General features: G+C 36.9%; 1 long non-coding RNA gene across 1 annotated transcript in view; it reads right to left on the reverse strand.

Moving 5' to 3' along the window:
- Nucleotides 1-18,929, reverse strand: part of LOC113460379 (uncharacterized) — a 149,315-nt gene extending 130,386 nt beyond the window's left edge. Inside the window, exon 1 of the long non-coding RNA XR_012577263.1 lies at nt 18,400-18,929. This is a non-coding gene — a long non-coding RNA (uncharacterized LOC113460379). The remainder of the gene's footprint in view (nt 1-18,399) is intronic.
- Nucleotides 18,930-25,377: the final 6,448 nt, after the last annotated feature.

Genomic DNA, 25,377 nt, shown 5'->3' on the forward strand with positions numbered 1-25,377 from the left:
GTGTGTTAAAGAAATATGCTCATCTTTACTACTGGCGGAAACTTGTACAGAGCACCACAGGAACTTCAGATTTCCCTGGGATCTTGAGGTTCATTGGGTTCTGGTTTTTCTGAGAGGACATAATTTAAGCTGTCTTCAGAATGGTTAAAATTTTGCTTGAGTTACCTTTCTTTCTCTTTTTTTTCATCTTTTTTTTTTTTTTGAGAAGTATTGCAACTCTGATTACACTGAGGATTATTTTTCAACATAGCAAAGCATTTCTACAAGTACTGAAATGCCTTACATATTTAGGAGGAAAAATGTGGGTTTGGGCTTGCTGGTTTTTTTTCTGTTCAGTGTTTTTTGTTTTCATTTTAATTTTTAAATATGATCTGTGTTTCCCTCATTGCAGCTTGTTATTTTCTTGTTATTTTGGGACTGTGGTGTTTTTTTAAAGTAAAATCTAGTTCTTTCCGTTTCCCATTATATTATTGCTAATCTAATAACTAAATAGAAACTTCATAAAAGTAGGCATAAAGAGACATATTTTAATATTTTTTGTATAAATGTTGGTTTTTTGCAAGTGAAAAACCAGAATTCCTTTTCAGAACATAACCAATTGGATGTTTTTTGATTAACAATTTTGATCAACATTATGTCAAAGGCTTTGTATAAGTTTATATATTTACATGTTCAGAATTTTGCATGCATGAGAAGCACTGGAAAATTATGTTTGTGGTGACCTATTTTCCTGTTCCCATTTTTCATACTTTTACTACTGATTATTGCAATACAGAAGGATTGCATTTTGCTGGCAATCACTCACTGATGAAGAGGAGGTGATGGTGTGTGCAATGCAGGAGGTATCTTCCCAGAAGTCATCTCATCAGAAATTGTGTTGCTTATTTTTATAAGAAACTTACCTATTTTCATACTACTTAGCATTGCACAGAGACTGGTAATTTACCCTTTAACTTTGCCTGGTTATTTTGGAGTCTTTGCAATTTTTTTCATACTTAGACATAGATTGATGTATGCCTGCCAAAATTGATGATATTTATGAAAACCTCATCTTTGAAGCTTGTATTGTTGGATGAGTTCAAATGATTTCACATCATAAATCTGTGAGCCTTCATCTATAAATGTGAGTCTGCTTTGCTGCCATTTAAACCAGGCTTTGCAGAAAAAGAGAACCAAGGTAAAAAAATACTTGGAAGTCAGAAACACTGAGAAGCTCAATGAGAATATTCCTTTTATAAAGTATTTTGTGACAGAATAGAGGTTATTTTATCTAGAAGCTACTCTGAACTTATGGATGAATATACAGAGACAGAAAGTTATCATTTCACAATGATGTAGTGCTTTAGGTTTTACTTCCTCAGAGCCTGGATGTCTGTGTCTACAGAGATGGTACAAACCGACCTAGGTTTTTTACCTATAACCTGAGCTGGCTAAACAGAGCCAGCTTTAAAGAATGCCTGAGTATCCAAGCTAAGAGGCTAATATTCTGCTAAGGGGCATATGCAGAAGCACAGTGCATATTAGAAATGGTCATAGCATTGACACAGCTCTGAATAAAGACAGAACCATCCAGATGCAACTGCACAGGCACACATAAATACATCCTCTGGCAATATGTCATTTAAAGCATTTTAAAATACTATAAATTAAGTTACACATGCTTGTCTATGAAAAGGGTAACTCATATTTTTTTAATTAGTTTGTTTTTTAGCCCTTGTCTTTTTGCCTTGTCTGGAATTACAGACAATTTCTGTGCAAAGCCCAATGATGTCCCAGTTTCATAGGAAACCTCTAAGAACTGCTGAAAAGAGAGCAAACTGTTCTCATAATTTACGTTCCTGATTTAATTGAAGCAGGTAGAGTTGTGAATCCAAGTTCTTCAATTAAAGAATGCTTAAAAATCAGTAAAATCAAACAGCATTCAAAATGTCCACTGTATAATATTTTTATATTTATGTTCTTGGTTTTTTTCTAGCAAGAGATCACAATGACACATCCTGCAAGTACTCAGCAGATAAGGAAAAACTCCCTACTTTTATGTATTTTCAAACCCCTGTGTATTTATGTTCCTATATAATACCAGAAATTTCTGAATTTTTGATGTGATCTGAAGCATTTGCTTAGCTGAGTTCACCCTTTTTGCTGCATCTTTCCATTGCTGCCCATCATTTCATGGGAAAAGTGATTTTAGTTGCACAAGTCATTTTTGCATCACCATGGTTTCTATCCTGGGGAATGAAGGAGATCCATAATACAGAAAAACCCAACCCATACAAACTCATTTTTTGTGTGTTAATGTGAAGCATTTTCATGCTGTCGTAAAGAAATTGAAACAAATGCTGGACTTTTTTCATATTAAAAATACACTTATTATTGCCATGCTATCGATCCATTGAGTATTTCAATATTGCATAAATGGTGTTTTCTGCATGGCAATTCCTAGAATGACCTGATGGTTGAAGTAAGCTACAGAAATACAGCTATCAGATCCGTTTTACTTATTCACTTAAAAACCAAAAGCTTTATGGATACAGCATCAAGATTTGTACCTAAGACAAGTTATATTCTGTCTTGACATGAATGAAGACTGCATATCATTAACATCCTGAGGTCAGTTACAATATATAATCACTATTGCTGCAATTCTAAATTACAGTCCTTACCTATGAAAGCCAACTTGAATACAATTGCTTTGTGATGTAGAGAATTCTAACCAAGGCAAATAGATAATCTCAGAGAATTACTGTCTGAGTGGCAACAGGCAATATTTTCAAAAGTATACAAGAGATTTAGGGGCTTTATGCTGTTAGTTTTTGTCAGGATTAGGCTCCTAAATCACATAACTATGTTATCTAAAGTAGCGTTACCATTAAAGCCAAGCATCCTAGTTTGAGTACTTTTGGTTTCTTTATTTTTACAATTTCTTTGAATTCATTTATATAACCAATCTGGTGGCGGTGGGGGTGGGGTGGGTGGAGCTTAGATCCCAGAAAAATTAGTCAGGGATTTCTTGGCAGCCTTAAAGCAATAGCATGTGTTGTGTCCATTGAGACTAGCCAAGCATATTTTTTTTGCTACAGCATAATAATCCAACCTCAAAAGGTCTTCACTGGAAGCTGAGGTTGGATTGGCATACTCTAATGTGTTGTTTTATATAGAAATCTGATTAATGTCTAGAAATGCACTAACCTATAAATTTTACTAATAGCTAGTGAGAGTTCCTCCAATAAATTAACCTTTTGATCTCTCTTTTCGGCAGTAAATCTCTTTATAAGTAGGATTATAAAAGTTAATTTAATAATATCACAGGAGTTTGCATTTAATACGGTCTAAATGGATGAGCATGCCAGTTTGAAAACACAGAACTCCTTGACTACACCACAACATTTTGGACTAACTTCTTATAGCAGAAATGTATTATATATATTTTTAAGCCACCAGTTCTATTGAATCAATTCAATTCCTTTTGGGTCATCTAATCTATAAACCTCTGCTGACCTACTTGAAAATATTTCCTTGAACAGAATGATAGAAAGATATCAAAAACCTGTTGCTCTGTAGCACTCAACCTTGCAGGAGAGAACACAGTGTGTTTTTGTTTTCCATAGTGTAGTAGGATATTCATAAAAATGAGAGGGGCATCCCTTAACCCTGCTCTGTGAAAGTGTTATGAAAAAAGTGCCAACTTCTGTAAAAGACTGAAGACAAGAGTAGAAGACAAAGGAGTTCTCCAGGTAATACATAACTTTGTGACAAGGAAATGCAACTAAAATTAAAAAAATATCAAGCAGCCCTATATTTATTTAGGTCTGTTTAATTTGCCAAAAAGTACCAAAATGTGACTGTTGAAAAACCTAACCAAACTATGAATCCAAAAAAATACAAATATATTCTAGTGAAATAACAGTAATGCAGAGCAGATCTATTTTGCATTTAAGCAGAGATGTCAAGGTTGCTCTGCGTCATTTTCTTCCATGGAATACAACAGACAGTGCATTATACTGTATGCCTACTGCAGGACTCCTCCAAGCTGTGTTATTCTATTCATTTTCTCTATTGCAACCAATTATATTAACAGAGTAAGGCAAGTTAGGGAGTGGGATAGGACAGAATAAAGAAACAAAACACAAACAAGCAGCCAAAACCCCAAAGTATCCAACCTCCCCCCAAAAAATCTCATATCACCATCAGTACCTAGTTGACCCCAGAAAATTATTTTGCAGGTGCTACTCAGCTCACACTGGAAGATCCCATGATTCATGGCTTTCATAACTCCCCATGCTCTTGAATAACTCTACCTCACATTTCTCCATAACCACAGTTGCCAAGAACACACAGTATTCCTTAGGAATAAACTTAGGTGAAAACCTATGGATGAAAACAGAAGGCAATCCAGCTAAACCATGAATATCAGAAAATGCTCTGCTTTTATCTTTCATTCTATCTGTTCTTTAATTCGGCTAAGAATGTTCTGATTTCAAAGAAGATTTTCCTTTTACATTCTTTTAACATTGAAAAAACACATTAAACCATTAAAATAATTTAGAATACATTTTCAGTACACCCCTTAAACACAGATTCACAATAAACTTGGATATTAGTCTTTAGTTCCACTTTGAACTATCAAGTGGGCACTGATGTCCCAAGTTATCAACTTTGTTTTTTACAGGGTAATTGCTCAGGAACTTCAGGAGTTCCTCGTTAGACATGAAGGTTACCATAAGAAGTGCATGGAAGTTCAGGTGGGAATGTGTAAGGAACCAACCAAAGGCTTATGGCTCAGCTTTAATGGAAGGACAGGGATAGGTGACATTATGTGAGGGTCTGCTACAGGCCCCCCAAACAGATGAGACCCTCTAAAGACAGACAGGAGTGGCCTCACGTCCACAAGCCCTGGTCCTCATGGGACATCCTGATGTCTCTTGGAGGGACAGCACAGCAGGAATTCCTGGAATGTATTGTGATAACTTGATTCTCCAAATGAGAGAGAGCTTTTAGAAGTGATGTTGGACCTTGTTCTCATCTACAAGGAGGTGCTGGTGGGAATGTGAAGCCCAAGGCAGCTTTATCTGCAGTGACCTTGAAATGGTGGAGTTCAAGTTCCTAGGGCAGTGAGGAGAGCATGCAAGAACATTTTAAAACGGAAATAAGGAAGACCTGAGGAACTGCTGACTGGTCAGTCTTACCTCTGTGCCTGGCAAGATCATGGAGCAGACATTTCTGAAAACTACAATTTACTGTAAGACTTTAATAGGATAAATGTGTTCTTGCCATAAAACCAAATCATAATCTTCATAATGCTTCCCTCCTTCATATTTCTTATGAAATTTCTTCCAGATATTACAAATAATTTTCTTCATATAAGATCAAATATTGATTTGTCTTTAACTTTTTAAACTTACTCATTAAACTGAAATAAAGGTAAGTAATCACCAAAATGTAACAGCTAAAAGCAATTATACCTTAAGCACGATGTCATATCTGTTTTTATGCACATGGAGAGACCAGAAAAAAGTAGATATATAGAAATACTTTCATGGGTTATTTCATATAGATTATTATTTTATCATATTTTGTGAAGAGTGACTGGGTTTTAAAGTACTGGCTGTAAATTCTTTCATCCATTAATCCCTTATGTTAGCATACCAAGAAATTTAAATATTTGAAAAATTTCAAAAATTTTCATGTGACTGAATAATTTCCTGATGTTTCCTCCATTTAAAAATATTTTCATGCCATTGGTGCCTTATTGGTAGCAAGTCTTCCTCCAGAAATTTGCCAAGCAATGTCTTTAACAGAGTAATTCACATTAAAATAAACTCCATGTGGAAGTCACAACTGCTTAATGCTATGTACCCCACTTCCCAAACCTGCACTGCTTGTAAAAGATAATTAAAACTACAAAGCTTAAGCTTTGTCCCAGCTGCTCCTTTCTATACCATCAAGTTTACCATTTGACCATGTCTAATGTGAAATATGCGCATGATTTAGTGGTACACTAAATGTTATGATGAAGTTAGATTAATGTTAATGTTTTTGAAAATAAATGGGGTCCTGCTTATGATTAAATGCTTTTCAGGAATTGGGAGGTACTATGAGAATAACCTTCCACTTCAGAGTTATTAAAAAAAATTTGTACCATGAAAGGACATTTTTCCTATCTAGTAAGAGAAAGAATGGAGCTGACAGACCTTGCATTTTGGTGTGATAGTCTAGTTATATTTTCACCTCATAACATCAATTCACAAGCAAAAAATAATTTTACTTTTACTAAACTGAAAAGTCTAGCTCCTGTGAAAACTGACTAGACATATAAGGAACTTTACATTGCAGAATAGTTTTTAAAATCTTGTAAGTTTTCAAAGAAAAAAAAAAGCTAGAAATGTTTACACTGCAAAATAAAACTTGGCAGTACTTATTTCTTTGTTTTCTCAACGCATAAGTGATTTCATGAAAGAAGAAATTTTGGAACAGCCACAAATCTTAATGAATTCGTGAAATTAGTTTGGCTAGAAAAATATGTGAGAAAAAAAGTTATCTAAGGGATAAAAAAGGTAATGGGCATAAATAAAAACAACTGATGACTGCTTCAGCATTTGCTAGCACCAAAGTATCTGAGGAGAAAAAACTCCAAGCACTCTACTACTACTACTACTACTAGGAGGAGTAGTAGTAGTAGTAGTGGTAGCAGTAGCAGCAGCAGTAGTAGTAGTAGTAGTAGTAGCAAAGGATGGGAAGTTTGTAAAATTCAAAAATTATGTTCAAATTCCCAAAGACAAGAAAGAAAGTAATTTGTTCTACATCCCAAACAAGAGGCAGAGTGACTGGAGCAAAATGAAGATAGTTTGGATGGGGGTAGCCCAAATGATTGTGTGCTAGGGTACTGCCAGGCCCCTCATAGTGCACAATGGCACTATCATTATTACTACTACTACTACTACTATTAGTAGTAGTAGTAGTAGTAGTAGTACTATTACTATTATTACTATTACTATTATTACTATTATTGCTAATGGAGGGAAAGTGCATTTCTTCAGCAGTTCCAGTGTTTTCAAATGTCTCTCAGATGATGTTCTCAAATTAACACAGATCATCACCGGGTTATTTCTCCATCACCAAAGCTAAATGTCTTTAACAAATTCTTTTGTAAAGAAAGTGTGCATTGTTTAGATTGGTTTTAGATATTGTACATAAATGTACTTTAGCCCATATTTTTGAACACACATAATTTTACAGAGAAATCACTTCTAGAGATTTTTTTTCAAGAAAGGCAAATTGTTTTGGGATTTTTTTGTCTAGAATATGAGATTTTGTTTTGTTATATTTGATCTGCATCAGCCTGGAATGCATCCTGTTTCTTAGATTTTGGATTTATGAACTAGAGCACTGTTTTTTTATTAAAATAATCTTAATTCTTCTTGTGCTTAGTCAGGACACTGATGTGCATATTTAACTGAGTATCCAAACTTCAAATGTCCTTTTATGGAAATTGTTTCAAGTTTTGAGGAGGTTCAAATGTCTCTAAACATTGTGAAGAGTTTCCTTTTTAGCTGTGTTTGTCACCTCTGGGCTACCACGCAGGGAGGGGGTGGCAGCGTGTGACTGAAGGTGAATGTGATAACTGTGACTGTGTTAACTGCTGAAAGTGATGTTTTCACACTCAGCCTAATGAACAAAGAAGACTACAAGAATTTGGAAGCCAATATGAAATTCTTTTAGGCTGCAAATTAATAACTGAGGGTAATATTTTTCTTTATCTCACTATAAAACCTTTCCTAAAGATTAAGAGAAAATACATAGAGACAAATGTAACCTTCAAGAGATGATGAATTTACTAAAATTAATATAAAAACTATAAGCACGAAGTTGGGAAGGTAAGGCAGATGTGGTGAAAATACCACCGAGTTTGCAAAAGGGTTGAAATTTAGGAGGATGAAGCATCCTGGATTCCCAAACTGAAGGCTTATGAGGTATGTTCATTGTCCAAATGAAATCAGGAGGACATGAAGTCTTCCCATTTCAGACCAGTGAATGATCTCATTCTAAAAGGTGTCAGTTATATCTCACAATCTGATCTCCCTTTCTAGTAAAATGAGTTCACTTTTTTCTGACACACAGGCAAACACTCTGTGCCTGCTGCTGCTGCACCCTTCCCTTGTGGCTGTTTGTCTGCACTGCCTTTCTCCGTGGTGAAGGGACTGTGCCATCTGCAATTCTTCACAATCTCTTATGCAACTGCCTTGCAAAGCAGTGGCAAAGATGATTTTGCATAGCATTTGAAGTATAATAAGCTAAGCCACTAGGGGATAGAGAGTGTGCATTCCTGCAGCTCCGAGATGATGATCATTATGGAGACAACTGCTTTCAAAACTCTTAAAAATGAGAGTTTGTAAAAAGACAAACTCTCACCCTGTCTATGGTATGCACTGTGTAAGCAAATAGCACATCTGGCAGCTGACATACATTTTTTGTCTCTTTAATTATATGTATTTTCATGAACAGGAAATGTCTGATTGCAGCATGTACATCCAATCACGTGAATTTTAAACCAAGCATTTAATACTTTGTCATCAGAAAAGCTTGCATGAGTGATTTGTGTTGAGTGACACCCCCAAAATACAAGGTCTATTGAAATTTGATCTTGCATATCTAAATCTGTTGTTTATGCAGAACTAGATTTGCAAATCTTGCAGACATTGGCTGTCTGTTTCATATGAATTTAACTCTTTCAGCATTTAGAATCTAGTAAAAAAGGCAGATTTTTTCCCAAGTCTTTTGAACAAAAAAAATAAAATATTAAATTTCAAAATCTAGTGCTATTTTGCTTTTTAGGCCACATATTCAAACCTCATTGTCTCCCTTCTTTAGTAGTACTTGAATTATTGATTTGTAATAGATAATGTTGACTTTATACAACCTAATTGACCACATAATATAAAAGTAAATAAACCCTTATATTTATTCACTTATTCTGAATTTTTGGGAAAAAAAACCCAACAAAAACCCATATTGAATCATTGACTGGCTAATATGCTTAGGCAGTTTATGTCTGAAGACAACATTATTGATTTAGAGACAGCTTATTTACCCATTCTGTATTGTGCCACACAGTACAGAATTGATAAAGGTATATTCTTGCATAATTGAAAATTTTAATTATTTGGACATAAGGAAAGTTGAGTGACAACAAAACTATGTCATATGGTGTGCAGAAGCACTTAATATATAGGTCAGTACTTTGTATTCAACAAAGATAGCAAGGGATGGGGAAGTAGTTCCTATCTTTCTCTTGATGGAAAAGTCACTTCCACTTCAACTGCCATGACTTTTAAGACTTCTTCCTGCCTTTAAAAATAATTTTACAATAAAAATGAAACTATCACTTTAAAAACAGAGGCAATCTTTTTAACCTGTAAAATTCTAAAGTGAAATGTCCTTAAACTGTGTTAGTCACTTCAAGAAGTCACTGAACTCTGACTAGGAGTAGAACCCTGGGATCCTTCTGTAAATTCATACTGATGTCAGTGTTACTGATGTCAACTATTACAATTTTCCAGTAGCAGGGAATGTTTTATTAGAAGAGAATTGACCTTTGCTTGAAAAATTAAGATCATTGTATTTCTCTCCAGATTTTCAACACATCAAGGACTGAGCAATATAATTATTATTATTTATAATTTTGATACAATGATAATAATAACTTTCAGGGTCTGGTTACATTCCATAAACTGTTAATTATTTCCAAAAATGCAATTTTCTTTTCAATTACTGTAGGCATCGCAGTTCTGACTGATGTTCCAGAATCATGGCAAATACCATGGTCAGTGGAAGATCCTATTTCTCAACCCACTCTAGAATCAGGGTCATTAAATACATTAAATGCACTAGTTGAGTTATTAATATGGTCTTTTGATATAATCAAATTGGGGCATCAGATTCAAGGCCTGATGATCACATTGTTGTTTCTACTTTTTTTTTATCAATCAAATTAACTTCAGTGTTGGAGTTGCCCAGGAAACCAGTCCTTATTTTAAGATACAGCCAAGAACTAAGTACCTCTACTCTTTTGTAATTTTCAAGATAATTCACCATAATCTTCATCTCCATTTTGTTTGGGTTTTTTTTATTCTTGGCAGTGCAGGTGATCCACATTTAATAAACATCTTATTAATCCTGCATGTTCTAATGGCTCATTAAAATCCTTGTCTCCCTGCAGCACTTGGGCAGCAGCATTTTTGAGAAAATCTTGTGTTACACTGAGGAGGAGACTTGAAATAATCTATCTTGCTTGCTCTTTGACAAATATTAAAGATATCCAAGGAAGGGAAAAGTAAGGAAAATTGGAACAGGAAAAGGAATTATAAAGGACTATACATTATATAGCTCCATATATGAAGGCCATGTGCATCACATATCTACATATCAGTCATTCTTAGGACGAATAATTTCTGGACTGCTCCAGTACTTTACATCGTGGACTCAAATTCAGGAAATAGACTGGGGACATAAAATCTTACATTTTAGTGAAAAAGAATATGAAGTTCAAAACAAATCAAACCAAAGCTCTGTTTAGCTCAGTATTATTTCTATTACCTAATGTCATACCCTTTTCTTTTTGACAAGCATAAAAGCAAGACCTAGTGAAATTGGAGACTTCCCTTGGTATACTCTCTGTTCACTAGCCAAGTTTTGTGACCCGAAAATTGCACTCAGCCAACCACACTTTGTAGTGATCAATGCACCCCTTAATTGAATAAGATTAAAACTACTTTGAATCAATTTATATTGCTGGTGTCAAAAAGATCTTTTGGCAAGGAGCTTCACAGTTTTATTAAGAATTGTATCCAAATAGGTTCAATTTTTTTAATTCTGTTACTGAGTTATTTCATAGAATGACATCATGAATAGAATAGAATAGAATAGAATAGAATAGAATAGAATAGAATAGAATAGAATAGAATAGAATAGAATAGGATAGAATATTCACTTGGAAGAAACCTACAATGATGGTTTAGTCCAATTGCCTGACCAATTCAGGGTTCACTAAAGTTAAAGCATGTTATCAAAGGCATACTCCAAATGCCTTTTAAAGACTGACAAGCTTGGGACATTGTTCAACTCTCTAGGAAGCCTGTTCCAGTGTTTGACCACTTCAATCAATCTCAGTAAAAAAATGCTTCCTAATGTCCAGATCAAGTCTCCCCCAGTGAAGTTTTGAACCATTTCCACACTTCTCTGGATGACAGAGAGAAAGGAGCAGCACCTCTCTTTCCACATCCCCTCCTCAGGAAGCAGTAAGACTTCTTTTCTCATAACTAGATAAATCCACAGTCCTCAGCTGCTCCGCATAGGACATTCCTTCCAGCCTTGTCACCTGCTTTGCTGACCTCCTCTGGACATGCTTAAGGATCCCCACATCCTTCTTAAACTGCACCAAGCACTCAAGGTGAGGCTGCACCAACACTGAATAGAGCAGGATGATCTCCTCTTCTGGCTGGCTGGGGATGCTGAGTTTGGTGCATGCCAGGATGGGATTTACCTGCTGTCAGACTACACTCCCATATCCCTTTCTGTAGGGCTGCTCTCCAGACACTCTCCTCCCAATTTATTCTTGTGCTGGGCATTACTCTGTTCTAGGTCCAGGACCCAGCATTTTGACTTTTTAAATTTCATCCCAATTATCATTGCCCAATACTCAAATTAACCTAGATCCCATCATTTTCCTCATCAAGTCAGAAGGATCCCATCAGGCCCCAACATATTTTGTCTCTTGAAGGCTCTTCTGTGGTTTAGAAATCCAAAGTTTTGGCACAGACACCAGTCCTGTTGCCAGATAATGATATAACAGTCTCACCTGCTTCTACCAAAGCATTCCCCCCATTTCTGTGAGGATTGAAGGCAACATTACCTATGCCCCCAAATTTTTTAGTACTGTTCTCAGGGGTCTGAAGTCCCTTTTGATTGACTCAGACATTCAACTGTAACATCATTTGTGTATATGAAAAAGAGTTTGTATTCTGAAAAAAAAAAAAATTGTTCCCTCTACCACTTATGTATATCACAAGTTTTTCCACAGTTCTCTGTTCGATTTTCCAAGCAAAAAAAAATATTTTTTAACCTTTCATGCATGTAATTATTCAGCTTAGGGAATTCAGGAGTGAGTTTTCTGTTCCTTTCTTAATATTTAATTCTTTACATAAGTTGGTAAATTAAGCCAGGGATGACAAGAACTAATCATCCCATACTCACAATGCTTGAACAGCAGAATACAAAATGGCCTGTGCCACATTTCTGTCTTGCATCCTAATTGCTGAGTTATTTGTGTGTTTAAGTAATCATAAAATCACAGAATGGCTTGGGTTGAAGGGGACCTTAAAGATCATCTAATTCCAACTCCCTTGCCATGGGCAGGGACACCTTACACTAGACCAAGTTACTCATAGCCCAGTCCAGTGTGGTCTTGAACAGCTCCAGGGATGAGGAATCCCCGACCTTTATGGGCAACCTGTTCCAGTGTCTCACCAGCCTCACAGTAAAGAATTTTTTCCTAAAATCTAGACTAAAGCTATTCTCTTTTGGTTTAAAGCTAGTGTCTCTTGTACTTCCACTGCACATCTTTGTAAAAAGTCTGTCCCCAGCTTCCTTGTCATTCCTGCTTAGGAACTGAAAGACAATAAAGAGTTCTCCCTGAACTTTGTCTTCTCCAGGTAGAAGAGTCCCAGTTCTCTCAGCCTGTTTTCATAAGTGATCCCGCTCTCAGGACTCTTTCCAAAAGGCCTTTCTTATGTTAGGAACCTGTTTTGGGAGCAGGTAGGCAACAGGGGTGGCTTCTGTGGGAAGCTGCCAGAAGCTTTCCCATGTCCAACAAAGCCAATGCCAGCTGGCTCCAGGATGGACCCACCACTTGGTCAAGGCTGGGCCCATCAGGGCACATCAGGAATCATAGTAATGACTCTGTGATAACTTATTTAAGAAGGAAAAAAAATATATATATATTTTGGGGCAGGTGTAATTGTGGCCAGGGAAAAGCAGAGTGAAAATATGTGAGAGGAAAAACTCTGCAAACACCAAGGCCAGTAGAGCAGGAGGGGGAGGAGGAGCTCCAGAGCAGAGACTTCCCTGCAGCCCATGGTGCTGATCATGGTGAAGCAGCTGTGTTCCTGCAGGCCATGCAGGACCATGAGCATGCAGAGGTCCACACGCACCCCATGGAGGACTCCCACACTGGACCAGGTAAATGCCACGTGAATTCCCTGTGAACCCATGGGAAATCCATGATGGAGCCTGCCTGAGACCTGCAGACGCATGGAGAGGGGAACCCATGTTGGAGAAGGTTTCCTGGTAGAACTTGTGGAGGGACTCATATTGGAGCAGGCTGTGCCTGAAGGACTGTGCCCTGTGGAAGAGTGACACATATTGCAGCAGTTTGTGGAGAACTGTTACCTGTGGGACGGACTCATGCTGAAGAGTCTATGAATTTTCTTCCATGGGAGAGGCCCCACACTGGAGCAGGGGAAGGACTCCTCTCCCTGAGGACCAAAGCAACATGTGATAAAGTGAACATAGCCCACATTCCCCATTTCCCTGCAGTACTGGGCAGGAGAATGTAAAAATGGAAAAGAGGGAGATATGGGAGGAAAAATTGGTTTTAAGATTTGGATTTACTCCTCATTATCCTTCTCTGATTTCGTTTGTAATAGTTCAGATCCCTGAGTCAGGTCTGTTTTGCTGGCAGTGCTATTTGATGAGTGATATCTCTCTGTCCTTTTCTCAACTTGTGAATCTTTTGTTGTATTTTCTCTCTCCTGTCCAGTTGCAAAGCAGAGTTATAGAGTGGCTCTGGTGGGTGCCTGGCATCCAGCCAGTGTCAACCCACCACAGGGTCCCAAAGCTGGACACAGTACTTCAAGTGGGGTCTTACATGTGCAAGATGGAGAGAATCATGTCCCTGGACCTGCTGGCTATGCTTCTGATACAGCTCAAAATGTGATTGGTTTTCTGGCTTTCAAGAACACATTGCCAGGCCATGCTGAGTTTTCATCACAAATACCCTCAAGTCTTTTTCCCCAGAGCTGGTCTTGATTCTCTGCCCAGAGTGTGTTTGTCCCTGTCCCATGAGCACAACCATGCAGCTGGCCTTGTTGAACTGTATGAGGTTCACACATGCCCACCTCTCAGGCCTGTCAAGGTCCCTCTGGACCCCCTTCCCTCCAGTGCCCCCCAGAGCTCGGTGTCATTGGAGAACTTGCTGGGGTGCACTTATGGACACTGTCCATGTCACCAACAAAGATGTTAAAAAATGCTGGTCCCAAAACTGACCCCTAAGAAACACCCCTCATCTCTGGTCCCCACTTGGCCATTGATCTGTTGAGTCCAAACCTCCAGCAAATTTTTTATCCACCGATTGGTCCATCCATCAAATCCATGCCTTTCCAGTTTAGAGACAAGGATGTCATGTGGGGCAATGTCAAATGCTTTGCACAAGTCCAAGTAGATGATGTCAATTGCCCTTTCCTTGTCCACCACTGCAGTAACCACAAACCTGTCAGGCCTTATTTGCCCCTGGTGAAGCCATGCTGACTGTCACCAATCAACTAATTATTTTCCGTGTGCCTTAGCACAGCTTCCAGGAGGGGCTACTCCATGATCTTGCCAGGCACTAAGACCTGTAGTTACCTGGGTCCTCCTCATTTCCCTTTTAAAGTAATATTTCTAGGGAAAATATGGTTTAAACATAAATAAAATATTAAATATAAAACGTTTCTAAAACTTGATTCTATGTGAACACTAGCATCTCTGATGAAAAAATTAAAAATATATTTTCTCCCATTTAATTTCATTACCAAGACTTTCTTGGTGAATTATAATATAATTTTGAATGTCTGACTCACTGCTTTCAAACAACTCAAAATTATAAAAGATCAGAAAAATGATTTAAGGCCAACCTCTGCTCATTCTAGCTCTCTAGCTTGTGCCCAGAGCATATGGCTGGGAGTCTGATCTCTGCACACTAATCCAAAATCTTGTAGGTGTTAATGAAATCTGATTGCTACATATTATTTTAATGTTTTAGGGGGTGTGATATGCAACTCATATAATTGATATCTGTATCAAATAAACCCTGTCACAGACAGTCAGAATGATTTATCTTTGACAAATGTCCCACTTATATGTTCTCAACTTGTCTTCTGTATGGAAGAATATTTTGATCTTTGAAGCAGTATGTTTTGATTGTATTAGTCTGACTGTAGTCACAACCTACAGAATTGTCATCCCACTGTTCTTTCCCAAAATAAAGCATTTAAAAGTGTGATTGCAGACTGGTGTTTGAGTCTCTTTCTATGGAGGGAGAAATCCAGTTGCCTAATGGACAAATAAACAGTTTAAAGTAATTGTGATGATTGTTTTGAATTCAATATTTGAAATTTCATGGTGATATTTTTCTTAGAATAATCTACCAGAATTTAATCACCTGGTGGAAACTCTGACACTTTTATACCTTATTAAATGCATAAGTAGATAAAAACCTTTTTGCCTTGGAATGGTATTATGTCAGCACTCTTAACCAGCAGTCTTAACCCATCTGTCTGGCAGAGCAGCATTACATTTAATATTATTGCTAATTCTGATTTATTGGGACAAATAATTTATCAGAAGATATTTGCAACTTCAATCTTGTCAGTATATCACTCAGTGATTCCAGTGATTCCTTGAGTAATTTATTAAGACCCTTAAATTTTGATGGCTGGGTAAGAAGTCAGCCTTGTATGCTACACATCAGAGCTCCCACTGTAGCTTGTGGACTTGGTATGGTCCCTAACCACAGTCTGCAGATGATGGAAGCTGGAGGCTGACATAATTCAGCACAAAGCAAAATCTAAAGCTTAATCTGAAATAAGGCTTGAGCCTGTTATCTAAACATAAACACCCAGGGGGGTGTGAGACATGCTGGGATCATTTATGGTCTGAAGTGTAGGCTTCGACACAGATGTGTGGCCTACCTGCCAGCTCCATGAAGATGTCCTGGATATTGATTGTTATTGCACACATATTGAGACAATCTAATTGTGCTTCATCTGGATGGTCCAAAGTAGTCTCTAGAATCAACTAGCGCTTTTCACCAGGATGCCAGTTCAGTTGCTTAAACAGTGGTTGTAGTGAGACACTAAATACCAAACACACTACATGTACACGTATGGGTTCAATTTATGTGTATCTATTTTGAAGCAAATCCTTCCACATTGATTTGGGGAGGAGTAGCTGATTCTTCACTAGATTTTGTTTTCCAACTGCTGGCACATAGAATTTTGGGAGTAAAAAAAGCTGGAGAAATGGTTTGTAGTGCTATTATATAGGTTCTACTACATATAAGAATCTCAGAATTAGTTGCTGAAATTGACATTCAGGCTGAGAACTGAGTAAGATGGAAATGCCATGAATGGCTCCATGTCTTGTGTGTTTCCTTAGAGGAATAGAAGCTGAACTAACTGAAGCCTGATGATCATTTTCTGGACTGTGGTGTCACAAGAAGTATTTGTGGGGTAGCAGACATTTTAGAGTAAATAAGCACTAAATGGAAAAAAAATTCTGAAATTTCAATGGAAAATGGTTGTTTGCTTTTTCTAACTTTTAGAAGAACTGAACTAAGTATTCTTAGTTGAAGACAAAAAGTCAGTTATTAACTTGCACTTTTGACTGTTCATACTGCAGAATTATTAGCTCTGTTTTAGACCACTCCAGCTTGCACTCAGCGATGAAACATGAATATTTCTTGGGAGATTTTCAGCATGAATCAATCCCAAAGAGCAAACAGCACAAGTCTGAGCCAGATTTGCCTCCCTCCAGCTCACACAGAAGAGTTTATACATCCAAATGCTCCACCTGTTTTCCTGACATTCCACAGAGCACACTGCAGGCACTATACTTTCACACTATAAAAACTTTAACATGGAGTTAAAATTGCTTTGAACAGAGGAAAATATATCTAAACCACTTAAATTTTATGTGGCAGTCACAAAGAAGGCCCCAGTAAAATTTCTATGTTTTGAATTCAAACATTTTTCTAAAAAGGTAACCAGACAAAAAGAGGAGGATTGTAAGTCAGCCCATACAATTTGGTCTAGGGCCAAGGTCACCCCATACCTCTCCCCAGTTTAGCATACAAGTTTTAGTACTAAATTTATTCTTATGTTTTATTTGCTTGTTTATACATTTTTTAATCAAGCTTTTAGTCACAATAGTCTTTTCTGGTATCCAGTTTATTTAAAATAAATGTTCAGAGAAGCCAACAAAAGGGAATCCCTTTTCACTGAGTTATATTTTCTGCATTCAGGGAGCATTGAATTTCCAGTTGCATAAACAAGACAACTTCTTAAGGTTTATTATACAAAGTAGGGATGTCTTTATTGCACTGAACAGTTTGGAGTCCTATTTCACATTTGTTGATAACTTTTTCTTACCCTGATTTCATCTTCAATGCTTGTATATTTACTATCATCCCACATCCTAGAGTCAAATTTTCATGTTTCAAAGTCAAGGGAAACATGAAAAAAAAAGTCAAAGGGATTAAATAATTTAATTAGTCAAAGTCAAGGGGGTTAAATAATTTATTTTAGGAAGGAATAATACCTGACAACCTCTATTCAAAACTGAAGGTGTTACATGTACTATGAAAAGAAAAAAAAACAGTAGTAGTTTATCTATGTTTCTCACCCATTTTATTAAAAATTGTTTAAGCTAACACAAAGGAAATATAAAGCAGTCTAGCAGTCTTGGCAGAAAAATATTTAAAGCTAGAGTTGCTATTCATATAGCAGTAGTGCATATCTGCTAATATTCTTACTCAGAGCATAGAATTTATCTCACCATCTGGCTGTCCAAAATTTGCTTTAAGCTTGTAGTTTATTATTTATTTATTGACAATTGAGAAAAAAGACAATTCCAGAGGATGAATAATTCCATTCCAGACATATATATATATATATTTATATATATATTTGTATGTGTGTTTGTATGTGTGTATGCATGTATCTTTTGGAAGTGCCTAGAGGTTCCCTCTTTTAACTTGAAATAAAAAATAAATAAACTCTAATGTTTGGACAGCTAAAATGAAGCTAAAGCTGAGATCAACCATGGGCTTTAATATACATATTCTTCTTTCTTATCCTTATTTTTTTTATTTTCTACTTAAACAAAGGAACCTCCTTCATATTGAGGCAAATTAGTAATAATTCACTACTATTCACTTCAATCCATAATGAATGATTGGCAAAAACTGCAATAATTCAACAGTGAAATAACTCACCTTTTTTGTGCTGAAAAATCGAACTGTGAAAACAAAAAAATATACAGCCAAGTATTTCAGTCCAGACACAGAAATCATCAAGAGAATCCACTTACCTAAAGAATAAAAACTCAAGACTGACAGCCAAAGTCAAAGTTGCTAATTGAACATAGTCAGGTACGTGCAGATGGGACAGATATCTGAGTTGAAAATACAATTCTTCTTGGAAATACAACTGATTTGAGAAGACAGATTTTGCAAAGGCCACAGTATCTGCCTTGGTTCTGGATAGGAATGCCCATCTACTTGGGTAGCGCTGCAATATTTCCAAGTGATGGGCAGCAGGCTCTGCCACAGCAGCTGCAGGATCTCATGGTGGCTGTTTCCCCCATGCACAGCCTGGCGACCGCCGTGGGCACCAGCGCCAGCTCCTCCGCCCCACTGGCGCAGCTGAATGCAGAGAGAGGAAAATAACCTTCATCTCTGAATAAAAGGTCTCTGTAGATGACACTCATTTTAATTATTTTTGCTATTGAGCTACTGAGTCTATTGTTTTAGTGTCCAACAGAGTTCCTAAAATCAAAATAATTCATTTCATTTAAAGCAATTCCTCTTAGCTGTTGAAGTCACTCTGTTCTGCTGCATCTTTTATGACCAGATTGCAGTCTGTTCTCTGCAGAGTATGCAGAGAGAGTAAAAAATGCATTGGTTTGGGAGTTTTGGTTTCGGTTGGATTGTTCTCTTTAATTTAGGGTTTATTTTGCTGGCTTTTTTTTTTACTGGAGGTATATAAAGCTTCTGGTCTCACCACAAAACAAGTATGAAAGGGAAATAAAAACTCAACTACTACATGTTAAAAATGTACTAGAACAGTTGACTACAATATACATTTTTCACGTCACTGTCTTGTTTTTATTATCTACACCATATTTATTGGAACAAACAAGTCCTTACTGATGAAAAAAAATTTCATGTGACAATTCAATCCCTAATACATTTTTTGCTTAAAATGACTTTCAGTGGTTGGAGGAAAGACACAGCTAAATGTTACCTTCTTTTTTTTTTTCTTTTAATTGTTCTGTTTTGTTTTTTTTTTTTTTTTTCTTTTTGTTAGTTATTCTTTTTCTTTCCATTAAACTATGGAAGCATTTCTCATGTGTTTCATATTACATCAAGTTAAGAGACTGAGCTTCAGATTATGTGCAAAACTAAATAATTAGATGATTTTTATTGTAATGGCTGTACCATTTCCTTTTGACCATAACAGTTTGTTTTAGAAACTACCCCTGAATTGTCACTATTATAATACTATTGAATGACTGTAGAAGAAATCTGACTTTTCACTAACACTCTTTATCAACTTTCCAATGCAATTCATAAAGTTAACTTTGCAACTCTAAAAGCCACTTGATATTGAGGAAATGTCAGCTTTTGGAGGATTTTAAGATAGATGGGCTATTACAAACCTCTTGTTCATTTCCACGGCCTTACATTCAGACCAATTCTTCGTGAACTTGTATAATGAGATACTGGAGAAGAAGGGAAGAGAAAAGATAGGAAAGGATGCAGCTCTCATAAATGCAAAGTCTTATTTACTAATAGGAAATACTAGTGAAGAGTTTTGTTCTGTTTTGTTTTCTATAACTTGGGTATTATAAACCACTAAGTAAAATGACATCATACTCTGTACATTTTAAAACCCACCTAGATTTGTGATTTCATCATGTATGAAACATTTCATATTATTTAAATGCTATAAAAAATTGAGCTTAATCTAATGACTGCATATTAGAGTATTTTCACATCTTGACACCAGTCTGGAGATTTACTGCAAATCCATTTGCAATTTCATTAAATTCAGAAGTAAAGTATAATAGTTAAATTCAGAAGTATATCAGCATGGTAACAATTTTTAAAAGAGAGGCATTTCTTCATACTAAAGTGAGATAAAAAAATAAGTTTCTTTTCTAAGGTGATGTGAATGTAATAATATTCAGGAATATCCTTTCAATGAATAAGTAAAGATTTTAATAATCTTCAAAAGCTGTATATTTAAAACCATTATTCTAAATTATTTTTGCCAAAGTGATGACAAAAAGTATCAGTAAATTTCCCGTAATTTTTCATCATCAGAAGCTGTAACACTTTCTTATCAATTCATTATTGATTGCACCTTTAGAATTCAATATTTCAAACAATAAAAAAGAGATTGTTCATTGTTTATTTTCTCAATAGTCTCACTAACAATGTTTCTACCACTAATTAACTCTCTTGAAATGTCATTCTCATTCAAATGTGACCTTGAGGTTGGGAGGATCCAGGAAGCTGTAGGGGGTGAAAGGAGCACAGCTCAGAGCACAGAAAAGGAAAAGGGCATTATATTCTAGTGCATTGTTTAAAATTCACTGCAGTATTGCAGTATAGTTCTGTTTGGAACATGACCAAAACCTAAGTTTTAATTCAAAACATGCAGTTTAATTTTGATCATGTTCCAAGCTAAATTACATTAGTAGAGTATTGTAAATAAAGCCGTTTCAATGGAGGAATGAAAATATGACAGTTTTTGCTCTGCCCCTCTCACCATTACATCATTGGCTCTTCTGTAGTATTGAAAAGCTGGAGTGAAACTGAGCTCTTCAGGATGCCAGCTTCATGGTCTCTTAGAGTTCAAAAGAACATTCTGGCAACTGAACAAGTGTTAGTATGTCAGAGAAATGTTAAAAACAACAATGATAAGAGAGTGGGGTAGAGCAGCATGACAATGTGACACTGCCAGTCTTCATTAGGCTGAATCCTCTGTAGATTTCAAGGGCTGAAATACAAGATGCATGAATTTGGCCATATGCCTTGAATTTCCCATTGCATGTATTTATAAAATACTGTCCTTTAGCACAGTTATATATGTTGGAACATTCTGTTAGACTGAATTGGAACTTGTGTATCAATAATTCTTAAACTCTCTTCAAAATAACAACCTCACTGAGGGGAAGTGCATCTGCTTATGTGACAAATAGGTCTATACAATCTAACTAGGGGATATTTCTTCTGTCTAAAAAACAAATCAAATTACCAATGTCATCTTAGGCAAACACTAATAAACTTTCTATAATACATAATTACACACTTGTGTCTCTATATGCCATATTTCATATAAATATAGACAATAATAAATTGAAAATATTTTGTTTGTTTAATTTTTTTTGTTTAAATACTTATTTAGAGTCCCTTCAACTAGAAATATCTGCAATGCAGCTGGGATATTTCCACAGCTAGTATGATTCATGCAAGACAGTCTTCAGCCAGATAGCTTGAACACTGTGGCTGGGAAAGGAGTCCAATAAACAAAGATTCAAGGATCAAAGTGGTACACTGATTTATTATCAACATATAATTACCCACCATCAATGAACTATAAATTTAGAATAAATATCAACAATGCAGGAGATGTACCACATTATCAGACAGTTGCAAAATATTATACACATAAATAAATACCACCAGGTTCCAGTATTTAAGGGATTGCTGCAAAGCAGAGTCACAAAGAGTCACATGAAAGAGATGAGGGTTGATTGGTAAAAGTTACTCTTGGGAAGACTTCTATTGAACACAAAGTAAATTTTTAACAAGAGGACAATCAGCGATTCAAATCATCTCCTCAGAGAGGTGATCAATTCCACATCAGTGGACACTTTTTAGGATCCAGCTGGACAGGTGCTGGGCTACCTTGTCTAAAATCTGCTTTTGTCAAGAAAGGTTGGACTGGATGATCCCCGTGGTTATTTTGCGACAGACTGAAATGATTAATGGCTTAAACATCAGATCAGTAGAGGACTTTTGTCCACTGTAGCAAATGGTGCAAAAAAGCAGCTGCTCATCTGGGACCATTAAAGCCCACTCCTCCCCAAATATGCCTACTAACTGGAATTTGGTCTGTGATGGAACTTGAGATAAGATAAAGGTGATGCTGTTGTCCAATTATCCCAGATCTAAGGAGAAGCAGACAAGGTTAGGGAGAAGATTGTGCCAACAAGTGTGAGAGACTGGAATGCTAATGTCTCAGTCACAGTGCTTAGCTGAGGACCTACACCTGAGGCTACAAGCTGGTGTTGTGCAAGATAAGGGAAGAGGCTGATAAGAGACAGATCGTGCAAGGGAGGATAATGCTTTTTATCACACCAAAGTCCTTACACAAATGGCTCAGCTTTGAAAGCTCCCCTCTGGAGAAATAACAGGACATTGACAGGAGATGCAGCTGTGTCATATTGGGAGGTGTCATGGAGGACTCCCAAAGTGATCCATCAGCATTACACCAGTGTGCAGCTATCTGCCCCAGGACGGGTTCCTAGCTGTTTCACCTGAACCTGAGGTAATAAAATGCATGAAACCTTGGTCTTTTGTGGACTTCTCTTACCATAGATCCAGCCTGTTGACCACCACTAAAGCAAACAGACCTGTGCACCTTGCAACCAGCAACAACCAAGGCTGGTTGCAAGGTGCACAGGTGGTGTCATCCTTCTACTTTTACCCTTTCCTTCATTTTCCTTATACATATTCTTCAGTATTACTTTTATGCTTTTATATTGCTCTATTACTTCAGATTATCCTTCCTCACACCTTAATGCCAACTTCTTGAATTCTGTTTAGCCCTGTTTTCAAGAAAAGAATTTCTGAAAAGTCCATCACAGGGGTTGCAGGCCTACCTCTTCTGGGCATGTGGGAATCCCTCCTTGCACACACTGCTCTAGGAGACCTGAGTGCCCTGGCTGCCCTTCCAGGGATGGGTAATAGCTCCAGGACCATCCCAAGGATGGAGGTGCTGGAGTATGCCCATGGTGGGTGTGGTGAGCTATGGCAGCAGCTGGGGTTGTCTGTAATGTGTCCATGGTGACAAGGTCACGAACAGCCCACAGTGCTGAGAGGCCACATCTGGCAGGGTCACGTTTCCCATTCCTGTCTTCTCACACCTGTTATGAATCCATGTGTTTTGTTTGGTTTTACTGATTCCTCTGTTACAAAAATCTCTGTAACTCCTTGGATGATTTTTAATACACTAACTTCCCTCTTTAGCTTTATCAGACTGAGATGAAAAGCTCTGTCAGGGAGCTTGGTGTCCCACTCACATGCATGGTAACACACATTCCTGTCCTTCTGTCCACTTTTCTAGGTGTACCATGCAGACCATGGTGAAACCACCCCACCACAAAGCTCAGCATGAAATCTATCCACGAATCAGAATAAGTGCTGGGTGGGCTGAGCACCTTTTATTAATCAGTGTGTCAGAAACATTTCATACCAAAAGTTTTAATCTTCAGGGCACTTGATTCCATTTACCTGAAATAATTTGGCTTGCAATTGCATCTGAACCTTCAAGTACTACTGTAACACAGACAAGTAATAATTATATGAAAGTGAAGCTCATGCAGGGAATTTACTATGTCTGTAATGGATGTTGCATATGTAAGCCATGAATGAGATCAGGTGAAGATTTTCCTTTCAAAATAAATTTTGAATTGTTATTTTTGTATGTTTTATAACTTAACTCTGGCCTATAGTACACTACTGACTTCAAGAATAATATAGCCAGTGGGACTAGGGAATGGATTGTCCCACTGTACTTGGCACTGGTGAGGCCATACCTCAAATTCTCTTTTCTGTTTTGAGACCTTCACTTCAAGAAAGACATTGAAGTGCTGGAGCATGTCCAGAGAAAAGCAACAAAGCTGATGAAGTGTCTGAAGCAAATTTTATGAGAAATGGAGGAGACTCAGACCTCATTGTTCTCTATGACCACCTGAGAGGAGGCTGTAATGAGGTGGGTGGGCATCATTCTGCCATGTCTCGAGTGAAAAGATGAGAGAAAATGGCCCTAAGGTGCACAAAAAGATGTCCAGATTTGATATTAGATTTTATTTTTTTTGCTGAAAAAGCAGTCAAGCATTGTAATAAGTTGCCCAGGGACATGGTGCAGTATGTGTCTCTGGAAACGTTCAAATGTTCAAGTGGCATCTGTATGTGGCACCTGGGGATATGTTAGAGGTGATAAAGTGATGTGGTGATTATGGTAGTGCTTAGGTTGACAGCTGGATGAGTTGATCATGAAGCTGACCAACCCTGATCGTTCTGTGGCTCTGTGAAATCATTGTCAAGCTCATATTGTTTGCACAGGTAAATAATGATATACATACCTACCACTGTGTGAAAGTTTATGTGCCCATCTTTAGAAAGATTACATACATATGTATACACCTCAAAACAATAAATGTACAAAGTGAGTATTAAAATAACATACAAAAAATATGTGGAAGAAAATATGAAATGTGGAGTATAGAATCTAAGACCTACTCACTTTTGTACTCCTCAGTAGTAAGAAATGGATCACATAAGAACATCTGAACCTAAGTTAAGATATGTGATATTCACATCTGAACCTAAACCTAGCTGAATGTGCTAGAAAGCACAGAACACAGACTGTTCCACATTTGTTCAAAACCCTTACCAGTAAGAAAATTGGATTGCTTTTCCATTCTGATTGAAAAACTAAAAGTGTAACAGTATGAAATGTTAGGGAAGCCAGGTTACATGGAAACTTTTGTCTCGTCTCTATCCATAAACAGAAGGTAGGACAAATTAAGCCTCTGTATAGGTCAGTGAGCCTTATTTCACATTGAAATTTGTTTATAACAAAATCTAGTTTTGTACTCAGCCAGTCTGGTAGGCTATATAAAATCATAGAGTCCTTTAGGTTGAAAAAAGCTTCTACGATAATTCTAAGTCTAGAATTGCCAAGTCTTAAGCTTTAATACCTACAACACAAGTATTCTGCAACTGTAGGAGTAGGTAATCTTAACTGGAGTAAATCACTGGAAAAAACCAACAAACTCATGCAGATGAAAAGTATTGCACATATCAACCTGATATGTTGGTTCTGCTTATTACCAGGAATTCACCTTTGCTTCATGGCCCACTTTTAAAGCAGATGAAAGAGGTACTCTATTAATAGCTTATATTAAATGCTGGTAAAATATAGCCCTTAGCCACTGCAGAGTCATTAGAATTGATAAGGTCATCCCATCATTAAATGTAGCGGCAAAACC

The sequence above is a fragment of the Zonotrichia albicollis genome, chromosome 1 (assembly GCF_047830755.1).
Source record: "Zonotrichia albicollis isolate bZonAlb1 chromosome 1, bZonAlb1.hap1, whole genome shotgun sequence".
Taxonomy (NCBI): domain Eukaryota; kingdom Metazoa; phylum Chordata; class Aves; order Passeriformes; family Passerellidae; genus Zonotrichia; species Zonotrichia albicollis.